Raw genomic sequence first — 15,542 nt, 5'->3', positions numbered from 1 at the left:
TTTTATTTTTATAAAATGTCACATATCATTTGTTATCGTCGTAATTTATAGCATTTTTAGTATTTAATTACTAGTTATTTTGTACCATTTTAATAAATTTTAATAATGGTTTTTGTATATTTTCTTCATTTTATGTATCTAAGCCAATTTGTGTGTTTTCTAGGCACTTTCGCAAGGTTTTCGGCACAAATAACCAAGTCGGGGCTTAAGGCGGCAACTCGGGAGTAAAAGGGACCAGAAAAATGAGTTTTAGTGACACCCAGCGTGCACTTCGTCGTGGATGTGTGCTGTAAGATAAAAGTCCAATTGTTCACACTAGGACAAATTTGACACATTTTCGTATTTTTAACGTATCTCCCTCATACGGACTCGGATTGAGGCGATTCAAAATGCGTTGGAAAGCTAAGAGAAAGATGAACAAGTGACTAATAATAGTTTCTCCAAATTCGAAGTGTATCAAGCCTAGAAAATTATCCAAAGTTGATGAATATGTTGAAGCCTAAGATTCCTTTCACACCTTTGCCCATTTCAACTCCTAAATTATTAAAATCTTCCACCATGCTCTCTTAAATGCTAAATTCAGATGATAAGGAGTGGGAGGCCATAAGGATGACTTGGTCTTTGGAATTATGTGTGCCATTTTACTATAAAAGGAGGCATTGGGTGCCATTTGAAGACACACCAAGCTTAGGCTTAATTCTTCCCTCTATAATGTTATTTTGTTGATTCTTATCCTTAAGAATCAGTTGTTTGTGTTGTTCTTATTGTTGTTAGAGTGTTGTTTTATGCAAAAGTTCATCTAATAAAAGTAAGTTTCAAGTTACCGAAGAAGTTCATTCGGTAATCGTCACTACGGTTTCTTCTAAACTTTAATCTCTTTTATTAATATGAACTCTGTTATCTATCTTTCTAAAATGTGTTTTAATCTAATGATGGGCTAAACCCCTCTTAACTAAGGCTAAAAGTGGATCTTAATCTTAATTATGTGGTAATTACGTTTAACCTATTTAAGTTATCTTTATCCTTTTGGAGAACTAACTTATGATTCTTAATGCTTGTAGGAGATGGGCCAACTCTCTACTTGGATATAATTAATCGTTTATATTGACCTTGATTAAATTGATTAATCGAAATTCATAAGTTGGACCTAATGACCATTTAGTGTGGCTTATTGGTTTTCCAAGGTTTTTCATGAATCTTATTACAAATCTTTAATTTATTACTTGAGCCGGACCAAGGGAAAGTAATAAATCGAAGGTTTGGAAATAAGAAAACTTAATACTTCTTTGGATTAATTACTTGAGCCGGACCAAGGGAAAGTAATTAATCGAAAGTTTAGAACTAATTAATCGAGCGGTTTTTCTTGAATCTTAAGTAATCACTTTAGCCGGACCAAGGTAAAGTAGGTTAAAAAGGTTTAGATTTAATCTTGTTACAAATCTTAGATTTATTACTTGAGCCGGACCAAGGGAAAGTAATAAATCGAAGGTTTGGAAATAAGAAAACTTAATGCTTCTCTTGATTAATTACTTGAGCTGGACCAAGGAAAAGTAATTAGTCGAGAGTTTAGAACCGATCTCGAGAACTATTAGTTAATAAGAAAAATCGCCATCTTAAAAAGGATAAAACAACTTAAAAGAGGTTAAGTGTTATTACCAAGCAAAGAGGTTAAGTGAAGCTAGAAGCCTTAGTTTCTTTTATTATAAGTAATCTCTCACTTAATTTGTGTAATTTTTATTTCATTTCTTGCTTAAGTCTTAGCTTGGTTGTCCAACAAACTCTACATTTCGGTTGTTTAAATAATAGATAGTAAGCAAAGAGATTAGTACTTATAATCACCATCCTCGTGGGAACGATACTCTACTTTCACTTTATTACTTGATACATGACTAAGGTACACTTACCTTCACATGCACGTATACATAAAACGCTCATCATTCTAATAACTTAATAATACAAATACAACACGAAAGAAAGAAGAATAAAACCTTTATCCCATACAGGCAAAGATCCACAAAGGGAAGAAAAGACTACAAAGAGCAATACATAGACTACAAAGAGCACTAAAAACCAGAAAAGATACAAATACAAAAAACATAGAAGTCATATCCTTCTCGTAAGTCGAATCCCGTTGAAAAACCGTTGTAATCCATACTCCATCCTTTAGGCTCTTCCGGACGTTTGGATCTAAGACTTTTCTTTTTGTGCATCCACGCAGATCTATAGATCTACGGACAAGATAAATCTTTTCCGCTCTTGCTAAGACCGAAAAAAGAATAAAAGAAAGAAATATAGCTCACAAGTGTAGATATGACGGAAAAAAAAGTTCAAGAAGGTATATAGACTTCAAACTAACAAGAAAATGTAAATCTAAAGCTAAAAACGAAAACTAAAATATAAATGGGAGGAGGAAGAAGGAAGACAAGCTTCCTTCTTCCTCCTCTAAGTAAACCTGCAAAGTGATGGTGGTAGTAGCAGAAAAAAATGATGAAAGGGGGAAGAAGATTGAGGTGAGGAGGTGAAGACTAAAAGGCTAAAAGAAGAAGAAGATGAAAGATGTAATAAGGTAGAGAGATGGGAGACCTTCTCTCACTAGAAGAAGAAGAAGAGTATGAGAATGTATTACATACATATTATTGAAGTAAAATAAATCTATAAAGACTAAGAACTAAAATAATGAAATAAAAAAATACATAGTAAAACACTATGTTGACAGACTCCATTTAGCATAACTGATATTGATTTATGACAAGTTGCTAGAATAAATTAAGGAAAATTAATTAAAACATTAACACCATAATTTTTTTATTCATATATTTTGATATATGGATGATTACATATGTATTAAGCTTGTTGAAGATCATTGAGGATCTTAACTTTGATCTTGTTGAGAGCGTTTAAAACATCTTTGCTACTAATCCTCTCATCGGGTACATCTACACAACACTCCAAGGCTAAGTTCATAATGGAAGATATACAATCTGTTTTAGCTAAATAGTGTTGTTCGTTCACCCTAAGCAAATTGGGATCTACAAATTGCGTGACTCCAGAAGGCAATAACTCTTTAATCCATTGCTTCATAGTCATTTCTTCCTTAAACATCTCATCTGTAGGCCTTCTTCTCGTGAAAGTTTCCATCATCAAAATACCAAAGCTGTATATATCACCATTTATAGAAACAAGTCCTTCTGATCCATACTCTGCATTAGAATTTGATTTAGTCAACCTAAAAAAAGCAATTAATATTTCATGTTATAATATAAAGAAAATCAAACATCACCTGGTGCAATGTATCCAATAGTTGCAAGAGTCATAGTTTGTATGACAGATTGATCTTCTCTAATGAGTTTTGCTATGCCAAAATCACTTACATGAGCAACCATATCCTCGTCTAGAAGGATATTATTGGGCTTCAAATCACAATGGACAATAGGTTCTGTAGTTCCATAATGAATATATTCAAAGTGCTGATGCAACATCAATCATTATATTCAACCTTTGTAAGGTGTCTAAGAAGTAGTTGTGAGAATACAACCACTTTTCTAGGCTCCAATTAGGCATGAACTCCATAACTAAAACCTTAAGCTCAGTGGTACAACAACTGGTGATTATTTTCACAAGGTTTCTATGGCGAATCCTACGCAATACTTCACACTCTACATAAAAACTCTTAAATTCCCCCTCTGGCTCCAAATTGAAAACCTTAACTGCGACAAACATCCCATTTAAAAGAGTCCCCTTGTATACCGAGCCAAAATTCCCCTTGCCTAGCAAGTTTACCTCATCAAATTTATTTGTTGCTTGATTAAGCTCATGAATGGAAATTCTTTGCCATGTGGCCAAAGGGAGAAGATTACTTGGATGAGTTGATAATCTTTTTTTCCTATTACAATACCAAATCAAGATAATAATAAGAGTTCCAAGTGCCAAAACTGTTATTCCAATTACAACCAATGCTATCTTTGATGGGCTTTGGTGGCTAGTTTTGCATGGATGGACTTGGAACTTAGGATCCCCACAAAGTGCTTTATTTCCTAGAAATGATGGAGCTGATAAGCTTGTAAATGGTCCTCGATTAGGAATTACTCCTTCCAATTCATTGAATGACACATTAAAATCTTTGAGATATTTTAATTTCTCTAGGGACTTGGGGATTTCTCCCGACAGAATGTTCATTGATAAGTCCATGAACTCTAAACTTATAGCATCACCTAGTGATTCGGGAATGGAACCGTTCAATCTATTATTAGATAAAGAGAGATAAGTTACAGATTGGAGGCCTCCAAATATGTTTGGGATACTACCTGATAAGTGATTTCCTGACAAATCGAGTAATGTAACAACTTTCAAATTGCCAATATCTAGTGGAAGAGAACCACTTAAAGTATTTGATGAGAGGTTGAGTTCAAGCACATCTTTAAGCCTCCACAAAGTTGACGGAATGGTAGAATTAAGTCCATTGGATTCCAAATAGATATTTCTCAAAGAATAGAGATTACCCAAGCAAGAAGGAATCTTTCCAAAAAGCTCATTTCCCCCAAAAAATATCTCACTCAAGCTCTGTAAAGCACACAGTTCAGAAGGTATAGTCCATTGGATTCTATTTGAATAAAGATTTAGTGCTTGAAGCTTACTTAGTTTTCCAATTGTCTTTGGAATGCACCCTTCTAAATTGTTACCTCCTAGATCTAATGAAATCAAGCTGCCTAAGTTGCCAATTTCCTTAGGAATGGTTCCTGTTAGTCCATTATCAGCAATGTAGAAACGTTCAAGGGAAAAAGACATATTTCCAATAGAAATTGGCAGAGTAGCATTCAATAGGTTTTCACCTAAGTTTAAAAAATTCAAATCTTTGCAACTGGCCAATGAGGAGAATAAAGTCAATAAAGATTGCATAGTGAGTTGATTGTTCCCTAAATTGAGAAATTGGAGGTTTCTTAAATTGCCAAGAGCAACAGGAATAGAGGCAGAGAACATGTTTGAATCCAAGTCTACGGTAACGAGATTAGAGGCATTAGAGAGAGATACGGGAATAGGACCATGGAACTTATTTCCTCCAAAATAAATTTTCTCAAGATTGGGAAGATGAAGACCAAAGCTTGGAGGAAGACTGTCCGAAAGATGATTTTCAACCAATTCTAGCACCTTCAATGTTGAAATATTAAAAATGTTAGAAGGAAGCATTCCATCAAGACTGTTAATTCCGAGATTTAGTGCCTCTAGGTAAGGAAGGTTACCAATTTCAAAGGGAATGCTACCTGCAGTCACAATTTATTTGAGGAATTCTAAATTAAAAATGCGTTTAGCAAAATTTTCAACTAATTTTTTTTAAGGAAGATACTTAAACCCTATACCAAAAAAGAACAAATTTATGAATAAGTCATACCATATAAATCTTATATTGGTGAATAAAAATTTCAAATGGAAGAGTTTTACGATATCAAACCTCTCAACATGTTTTCTTGAAAGACAAAACTCCTTAACGCAGTCAGATTTCCAATAGATGGAGGAATTTTACCAACAATGGAATTTCCTTTTAGTGTTAGCAACTCCAAATTTACAAGATTACCAATGGAATTTGGAATTTCCCCTATAAAATAAATAATAATTGGTTACTTCATAAGTTCGAGTGAGCATAAACATGTAAATGCAAGAAAGTGCCAAGATTTAATGCAAGTAAATGCTATAAAAATCTTTTATTTTTCAAATAAATTTGTAGGTTCGTTTTATTTTTTGGGCAATCATATTTAAATGCAAGTACAAATTCTAGTAGGTGATATTTAGAAGCGTTTTGTTAGACAATATCTTAAACTAAGAGTGTTGGTTTAGTTAAACTGGTTTTGATCACATGGACCTTAATGATCATGTAGAGTTTTTTCGTTCACCGTCCGATCTAGGCTTATATGAATCCAAGAGTGTAGATCAAAGAATCTCAAAGGTAAGATTTAATAAACCTAGATCTAACTGTGAATGACCAAATTCATTTATTGATTAAGATTCATATGCACACTACTGTAATTAAACTCCGCTGGAGGAGTTTTAGTCAGTATCTACTAGCTTGTATCCTTAGTCTATATAAGAATGCTTAGTAATTAATAAATGATACATGTCTTTTTATTCCTTATCATTTTTTTACTCTTTCATTTTACAATGTTTCTCTAGAAGAAACTACACGTCTTCCAACTGTTTTTGATCCTTCGCATATAAAAATCAAAGCAATAGCCAGAGCATATCGATAAAATTGATTGAATATGTTAAAGTTTTGCCATATCAATATATACCTATTAAACTGTTTTCTCCAAAGTCAAGATTCTTTAGCAACGTTAAATTCCCAATAGATAAAGGAATTTTACCACCAACAAAAGTTTTCCTCATGTTTAACAACTCCAAATTTATAAGATTCCCAATGGACTCTGGAATTTCTCCTATAATGAAATAAAGAGAAATTTGTTATCTGTTATTTTACATATATACGAGGTTGTAAGCATGTAATTGCAAGTATGTGCTATATATATATATATATATATATATATATATATATATGCTTAATGATTATAAATCTAATTTATTTTTTATTACAATATTAAAAAATAGACTATACAATATATAATGTAAATTAGCATATAATGTAAATTAGATTTATCTGTTCAATTTAATGTTCAAGGAAAATTATCCGTGTTTGTTAAGAAAAAATTAAAATTAATGAGCTAATTACGTAGTTTCATATGAAACTACATAGTTTTACATTCCACTTGGTAGAAAACTATTATTAAAAAACATAACCGAACCGAGCTTGTTCACGAGATTTTTCAGGAACATTTAATGGAGCTCTTTTACGAGCTTATTCACCACCCTAAAAATGAGCCTACTTGGGAGATATCGAGCTAAGTTTCACTGTATGGTCGACCCTCAAAATCGAGTTCAAGCTCGACTTGTTTATAAAACTAATGGAGCATGATCGAGCTTTTATTGTATACCGAGTTGCTCATGAGCGACTCAACTCATTTAGAGCCCTACACACACTGCATGCGAATGCAACCTATACTTGAAGTGGTTGAGCCACTCATGATCGACTCATCTCATATATAGCCATACAGACCATGCATTTAAATAGAACATATATTTGAGGTGTGTATAACACAAACTCATATTGCTATGTGTTGAAATTTTCTTTTAATAAATGTCAGTCGACCACTTAGTCAAATAGACTCGGGTATATATCATGTCAAACTTGGGTCTAACTCACCCCTAAAAAGCATATTGAAAGGGGAGGATTTCATAACAACTATAAATTACTACTTTTATAGCTACCCAATGTGGCATGCATACTTAACACAGAGCGTGAAGTTTGCAGAACTTGACATCCGCAAGTGGCTCAATAATGGGTTTCCTAATATTATACTATGATAAAATTTCAATACATTGTAAGAAGTGCATGTGTTAACACGTTTCAAGTTCTTGGGTGTTAATATTAGAAATATATCAGAGATAATAATAAAAGTTTCTTTAGAACATATCTATTAGCCTAAACTTGTGGATCAATGGATTCTTTGAAAATATAGTTATTTCTAAAAAAGGATAAAGGAGACTCATATAAAATAAGAGAAAAAGAAAAACGGAAGTTATTTTAATTAGAACTAATTGACATAAAAACAATAACCCGAGTCCTCTTATCATTCCTATTTTGGTTCATTGACCTAATATTTCATTTGAACACATTAAGTCGTAGTCAGTCAAATTAATTAGTTGTGAACATCTAATCAATTTAACAGAGCATTACCCATTTCATTTATATCCGAAATTATTTTTTTATGATTTAAAATAAGATATTTATAGTATCTTTATAATTATACCACATATACAAATTTGTTTTCGAACTATTAAAAAATACAAATTTGAATACAGATGAATTGAATAACACTTTATATATTAACTGAGTTTCATTTTAAAATATGACTTTGGAGGCTATTAGGGGTGTAGCGCGATAAAAATAAATAAAAAATTAGAGACTCAATTTATTAAAATAAAAAATTTGGATCCCAATGCACAAAAATAAGAACGATAAGGATTGTAGTCAAGTACCTTTGAAATTGTTAAAGCCAAGATATAATTGTTGAAGCATGGTGAGATTCCCAATATCCATATGTAAATCTCCTTGGAAATGGTTAGCGGACAAGCTTAAAATTCGTAGCCTCTTACATGTAAACAAAGTGGAAGGAATCGAACCACTAAATAAATTGAAGCTCAAAGACATCACTTCCAATGCAGGAAGATGAGTAAATATATCTGATGGAAGATTGCCTGTTAGATTATTTGTAGCAAACCTCAATACTCGAAGTGAAGACATGTTTTTCAATAAGGTTGTCGGGATGGAACCTGACAACCAATTATCTCTGATATCAATTTCTTGCAACGAAGAAATATCAAAGATACCAATAGGTACACCTCCTGAAAACATGTTGTTGTTCAAGTACAACAATTTCAAGTTTTGAAGATTTCCAATTGCTTCCGGAATTGGCCTTCAAGTTTATTCATTCCCAAGTTAAGATAATGGAGCATTGAGAGGTTGCATACTGACGTTGGAATAACACCTGTAACGATCCATGAAAGTTAATATATGATATTTAATAATGAAAAATTAACAGTATTAATTATATATGTCGTCTTCAATAAAATGCATGAAAAAAGTAGAGATAAGACAAAGAATAAACCTCCAAAGTTGTTAGAATTAAGACGAAGAAATTCAAGCTGGGTAAAAGATACAATCCACGAGGGGATAATCCCACTGAAAAGATTGTATCCCAAGTCAATCGACTTCAACCGGCGTAAATTGAAAAGTTCAACGGGAATATAACCATGAAAATGATTATTATACAAAGATAGATTGACTAGGAACGAAAGGTTTCCAATATGTGGAGGAATGGTCCCTGTTAGGATCATGTTGTCAAGGACTATAGCTCTAACTTTGCGATGTCGAGTTCCACAAGTAATGCCCATCCAACTGCAGACTGAAGTGACAATAGACCAGTTGGATGTTAACAGGTTTTCAGGATCATTTATGATATAAGCTTTCAAAGCGAGCAATGCATTCTCATCGGTACTGATATTTCTGGCTCTAATCTCGGCTAAGCATTTCAACGAACACAAGACGGATAATATAATTATCATCAAGCAAGAGCTTAATTTCCCCATCAATCACCAAACTCAAATTGGAATTGGAATTGGAATTGGAATTCTTAGTAAGAAATGCCCATGTATAATTACACCCTTTAGCAAGACAAGTAACTTGTCATTATATATTAAAGTTTTACAATACAAATTCAGCAGACACAAAATAAAATAAAATGAAAAGCCGGCAAGACATGAACCTTGACAATCAATTTTTTATAGGGTAAATTACACCCATGGTCACTGAACTTTATCCATTTTCACATTATGAGCACTGAACTTAATTTCTTCCCAGTATGGCCACTAAACTTTACACCTTTTAACACCGTTGGCCACTTAACGTCTCAAAACGACCATTGATAGCTAAAAATAAAAAATCCAAAGCATTAATGATATTCTAAGGAATTTTAATTCTTGAAAATTTTCGTTTTGAGGTCATTTAGGTGTTGTTTGGTTAGGAGAGAGAAAGTAAATTTTTAGAAAGAGAAAACTCCAAAAAATGTGATTTTCAAAAATAAAAAATGTGGTTTCATAGTAAATGTCTTTCTGAACAACTTTAATTCTTGAATATTTTCATTTTGAGGTTGTTAACGGTCGTTAAATGTCATTTTGAGAAGTTGGTTAAAATTGAGTGGTCACCGGTGTTAAAAAGTATAAAGTTTAGTGGCCATACTAAGAAGAAATGAAGTTGAGTGTCCATAATATGAAAATGGTAAAGTTTAGTAGCCATAGGTGTAATTTACCCATTTTTTTAGTGATTTGCTTCATACCGCTCCTAAATTACAATTTTGCCCTTCCCCTTTATATTTGAAAAATTAAGTTCAAATTTTTTTTTTTAGTTTTCTGTCCCGAAAATCGGGACATTATTTATTGAACAAATTTACTCATGGCGGGTCCTGGACCCGCCATGAGTGAGAGCATGGCGGGTCCAGGATCCGCCGTGCTACTAACAATGGCGGGACCTGGACCCGCCCCGCTTATACTCATGGCGGGTCCTAGACCCGCCATGCTCTTATTGTCGGCAGGTCCTGGACCCGCCATTGTCTAAATGACGGCGGGTCCTGGACCCGTCCCGCTACGGATTTTGGTATTCTGTCCTGATTTTCGGGATAGACAACTTAAAACTAAAAAAAAAATAAGTAGTTAGCATATTGTTTTTTGAATTTTAGCATGTTGTTTGTAGAAATATTTAGTGTAATTTTTCGTAGAATTTTAGCGTGTTGTTTATGAATTTTAGCATGTTGTTTGTAAAAATATTTAGCGTAATTTAGATTTGTCGCAAAACGGGTGCTTGGACCTCCTGCACATAGGCAGGCGGGTCCAGGACCCGCCAACATGTAAAAGGAGGCGGGTCCAGAACCCGCCTCCCTTTAGACAGGGGCGGGTCCAGGATCCGCCCCGCTTCAGACGAGGGCGGGTCCAGGACCTGTCTTCGTCTGAAGCGGGGCGGGTCCTGGACCCGCCATCGTCTGAAGCGGGGCGGGTCCGTGACCCGCCCCTGACAAAATTAAAAAAAACAGAAATTAAAATACATTAAATTTAAAAAATTTAAAAATATATTAGATTATTATCTCGTCTTCAGAGTTTTCATGTTCCGACGTTCTCGGATCCATAAGTTTTGGTTATGTGCTTTGTTCGGGAGAGAGAGAAGAGGAGGGTGATTTCAAATTTTTTTAAAAAATAATGCAATGGGTATAATGGGTATGTAAGGAGGCGGGGGCTGTAAAAAAGGGGCGGTGTACGATAACACCCTTTTTTTATAGGACGAACTTGACAATTAATTTGAAAACGTCAATTTAAACCAAAAATAAAATAAAATTAACAATGCTATTTTTATTTTAAAGCCGACACATGTCGGTAATACAACCAAAATATAGGCTTAATGTATCATTTCCTTTATGAATTTGTCTAAAAATGGATTGCGCTTCAACTTTCAAAGTGTTTTAATAGCTTTTTTAACTTGTATAAAATATTCAATTAGCTCTTTAAACTTATGTAAAATGTAATTATTTTTTTATCATCCGGTCACAAAAAAGTAAGTTAAATGTGGACAGGGTCAGTCCTAACATTATAGGGACTCCAGACGAAATAAGAGATAATAGGCCTTTAATAAAAGAAATTGTACTAAAAAATCTAAAAATAAAAGTTTGGACCCATTTTAGACCTAAAACATCATATTACTTGATCAATTTTTAGACCTAATGAATATTATAACAAAATTTATAACAAAAAATAACAGTATATATTCAATAAAATCAAAAATTTTGGGCCCTGGGCGGCCGTACCCCGGGCCTATGTACAGGACCGGCCCTGAATGCGAAAGATGTATTGCACAATTCTTAAAAAAATAAGACAACCAAAATTGGAGGTATACGGTTTTAATATTAGAAAAGTCAAGTTGTATAATTGAGCAAACAATAACTTCCTTTTTAATCTATTTTTTAATTATGTAATAAGATTCTAAGATCGTACAATACATCTTCTGCATTTAACTTTTTTTTTTTTGCAACCGAGTGATCAATTAATTACATTTTACACAAGTTCAGGGGGCTAATTTGATATTTTATGCAAGTTGAGCGAGCTATCTGGACACTTTGAAAGTTCAGATGACCAATTAAACTTTTTGGACTAAATGATGTATTAAGTCCAAATTATATTTGCAAAAACTCAACTAAGTCAATAATTTTGTCCCTTTATTGTTGGATTAACTTCTCTATGAATAATCAAAGAAATAATCAATTCACAAGTCAACTAATCAAAACAAAGAGTATCTGTGCATATTTATGTAAAGAATCATTGCATTATTATTCTTTCTCCTTATTAGGGTGTTCAAAAAATAACAAATCCAATGGGTTAACTTAGGGGTGAGCAAAACCGAACCAAAAATTAAAAACCGAACTAAACCGAACCAAATTACAATTCGGTTTGGTTTTGTTCTTAATTTTAAGCAACTTCGGCTTTTGGTTCAATTCGGTTTGATTCGGGTATAAACTGAAAAAACTAACAAACCGAATTAGAGTATTATTTGAATACTAAAAATAGCTCATTATATAAAATAAAAGTAAAAAAATAAAATAATCAGAGTATTATTATTATTAGAATTTAAAATCAGGGTATTATTAAAATTAAATTAGACTACTGTTAATTTAGAATTATTGTTTAAGATTTTAATTATTTTAAATAAATTAATTTAAAATTATTGTTTGAGATTTTGAATAATTTATTAAAAGAATCCAGGAACATTGTAAATAAAAAGTTCCAGGAACAAACAATAATTTGTTATAATTTATAAACAAACATAAAACAAATAAAAATATCTTAATATTATAGAATTATGAAAAAAATCTAGAAATATTATTTAATTATCTCTAATTTGGTTTGAAACCGAACTAAACCGAAATAGTTCAGTTTGGTTTGAACCGAACCGAATTGTAATATGATTCAATTTGGTTTATAAAAGTTGAACTTATTTGGTTCGGTTTTGTTTGGTTCGGTTCGGTTTTTTAACTGAATCGGACCATGCTCACCCCATTCTAAAAATAGTTACGAGACGTTTGGTATTTTATTGAGATATAGATAAGGATAATAGTTGGGATAGAGATAAAAATAAAATAGTCGATAATTATTATTCAATGTTTGGTATGTCGGATAGGGATAGAGATAAAATAATACATTTTACTATTTTAACCTTATTTAAACTGCATAACATTAATTTGAGGGATAATATTGACTTTTCCATCCTATTAAAATCGCAGGAGCTTATCCCAGCTCCTTATACCACCCCCCTCTTGTGTATAGGATTTGACAGATAGACTCATATCCCTCTCTTATTTCCTTAACTTATCTTGATAACAACCAGATACAATTTACGGGACTAAAAGAGTAATTGACCAAACGACCGCGTATTCAGATGATCCGAAGAGCAATGGCGTATCAAGCAAGCCATCCAAATGGCAAATCACCTAGATTCCACCATTCGTCATCCGTAGTCAAACCTACGGGAGACCCGCCATCATGCATCGATCCGCCCGACGAGCAGTTAAGCCGATTCCCAATAAAGGCGATTAATCACCCATTAATGAGCTAACGGTCATACTTGAATAAAATCAGTAACCGCCATTAATGAGGCATTAATGGAGACTTTCTGGTTACTATGAGTTACGACTACATGACTATAAATATCTTGCATCACAAGCTATTGAGGTACACATACATTCTCGCTCTAAACCATATTTTGTCAATACAGTTTATTCACTATACCTATACTGACTTTGGCATCGGAGCTTCCCCCCGTCGAACCCAACGACGCCCCCCCGCAGGGAAGGAACCCGGTCGAAGTTCATCACCAGTTATCATATCTCTAAAACAAATATAGGATAACTCGTCTCAGTTTTTTTATCCATATTCTCGTGTCTTTATCCCCTCTAACAAACACCCCGCTAGTTTACTAATTTATTTGTTCTATTGGATTAGTTATAACCAAACCAATAGATTATTTGATATGGATTGGTTAATTTAACCGATTATTAACATGTTAATAACCAACCCAAACTAAACCTTAAAGAAAATGGTGAGGTTTTGATGGTTACATAAATGATTCAATAAATAGTTTGTGAAAACGGAAAAACGTAGAAAAATGAAAAACAAAAAAAAAACATGAAAAATGCAAAAATAGAAAAACGCAAAAAGAATAAAAAAGGGGAAAACGTAAATAATAAATGCAAATACGAGCACTTAGTTGTGAAAGATTTGTGTAATCTACAATGTTGTTTAACTATTTCAGTTTAAAAATTTAATCGTTACGTCCATAAAACTCCAAGTTTTCTAAGAATTTGTTGCTTTCATCGATCAAGTTTGACACAATAATTATCTTATGGATTAAATCCCTAATTGGCCCCTGCAGTATCTAAAATTTTATCATTTGGCCATTGTGGTATTATTTGATAACAATTACCCCTAGAGTATTCTCATAGGTGACATATAACCCAATTTGGATGGGAAACTAACCAATTTGTTAAATCTTTTGCCACGCAACACGATTATTAACACGTGACATGTAAATATAACCATTTTTTTAATTTTTTTTCTACATAGACTTAATATGTAGATAAATAAGAAAAAAAATTAATTCCTTATATATCCACATATTAAATCTGCAGTCTTGATCACATGCATCTTAATGAACATGTAGAATTTGCTCATTCACCGTTAGATTTGGGCTTATGAGAATCCTAAGGTGGAGATTCAAAACATCATGAGGCTTAGATTTAATAAGCCCAAATCTAACGGTGAATGAGCAAATTCACTTGCTCATTAACGTGCATGTGAAAATTCCTGATTAAATCTATATGGGAAGAAAAATTAAATCAACTTCCACATGTGTATCTCACATATCAAAAATTGTGTAACATGGCAAAAAAAAAATAACAAATCAGTTAATTTTACATTCAAAATGGATTAAATGTCACATATGAGAATACTTCAAGGGGCAAATGTTACCTAATGATACCACATGGGTCAAATGGCAAAATTTTGGATACCATATGGGCCAAATATGGGTTTAATCCTTATCTTATTTCACATTCAAATTAAAATTGAACCTTCCATTTAAATTAACTAATTATTGTTAAATTTTGAAATACCTATAAAATTTAGTATAAGAAAAAGAAAAGGAAAATACTCAGTAAATGTTAAAATCGTTTAAATTTGAAAAAGAAGAAGATATATTGGTTATAATTAAACTGAAATCAACCTCATTTTTTTATTGTGGTCATTTGTAGAGAATAAAACACTAGTGCAATTATATCAAGTAGTCCGTTAAAAAAACATGTACAAGTAGTTTGTTCAAAAAAAAAAACATGTACGAATAGCAATTATATTATACTAGAATTTAGAACACTGTAATTTTTTTCCGTCTTTTCCATTTTCATGTTTCCCTTTTTTTTGCTTGTCAGTTTTTAGCCTAATTCATTTTTTCATATTTTTTTCGTTATCCATGTTTTTTTTTTCGTTTGTCACATTTTTTTCGTTTTCGATTCCTATTTTCTTTTTCTGTTTTCACGTTTTCTTCTCTTTTTCTTTAAATGATTTTATTAAAAAAAATTGGATATGACATATATTTAAATAAAATTAATTGGATTATTTAATCTTGTAAAACGTAAGTTTGGATGAAATTGATCCTTAAATTGATGGTTAATAACCAATCCAAACCAAAACCAATCCAATCCATAGATATTCTAGAGAGTTAGGATTGGATTTATCATTTACAACCAATCCATAGATTCTTGGGAAAATTACACAGAAATTCATATTTTAAAAACTATTTACAACTATATCAAATCATAATTTTGGATTATGTCAAATTAGTAAAATCG

General features: G+C 32.4%; 1 pseudogene; it reads right to left on the bottom strand.

Annotated features, from left to right (window-relative positions):
* Window positions 1-2,844: 2,844 nt before the first annotated feature.
* On the bottom strand, window positions 2,845-9,192 carry LOC136222823 (probable LRR receptor-like serine/threonine-protein kinase At3g47570; annotated as a pseudogene).
* Between the last annotated feature and the right edge of the window lie 6,350 nt (window positions 9,193-15,542).

Source organism: Euphorbia lathyris, chromosome 3, assembly GCF_963576675.1.
Source record: "Euphorbia lathyris chromosome 3, ddEupLath1.1, whole genome shotgun sequence".
NCBI classification, from domain to species: domain Eukaryota; kingdom Viridiplantae; phylum Streptophyta; class Magnoliopsida; order Malpighiales; family Euphorbiaceae; genus Euphorbia; species Euphorbia lathyris.
This window is presented reverse-complemented; position numbering and strand designations above follow the sequence as displayed.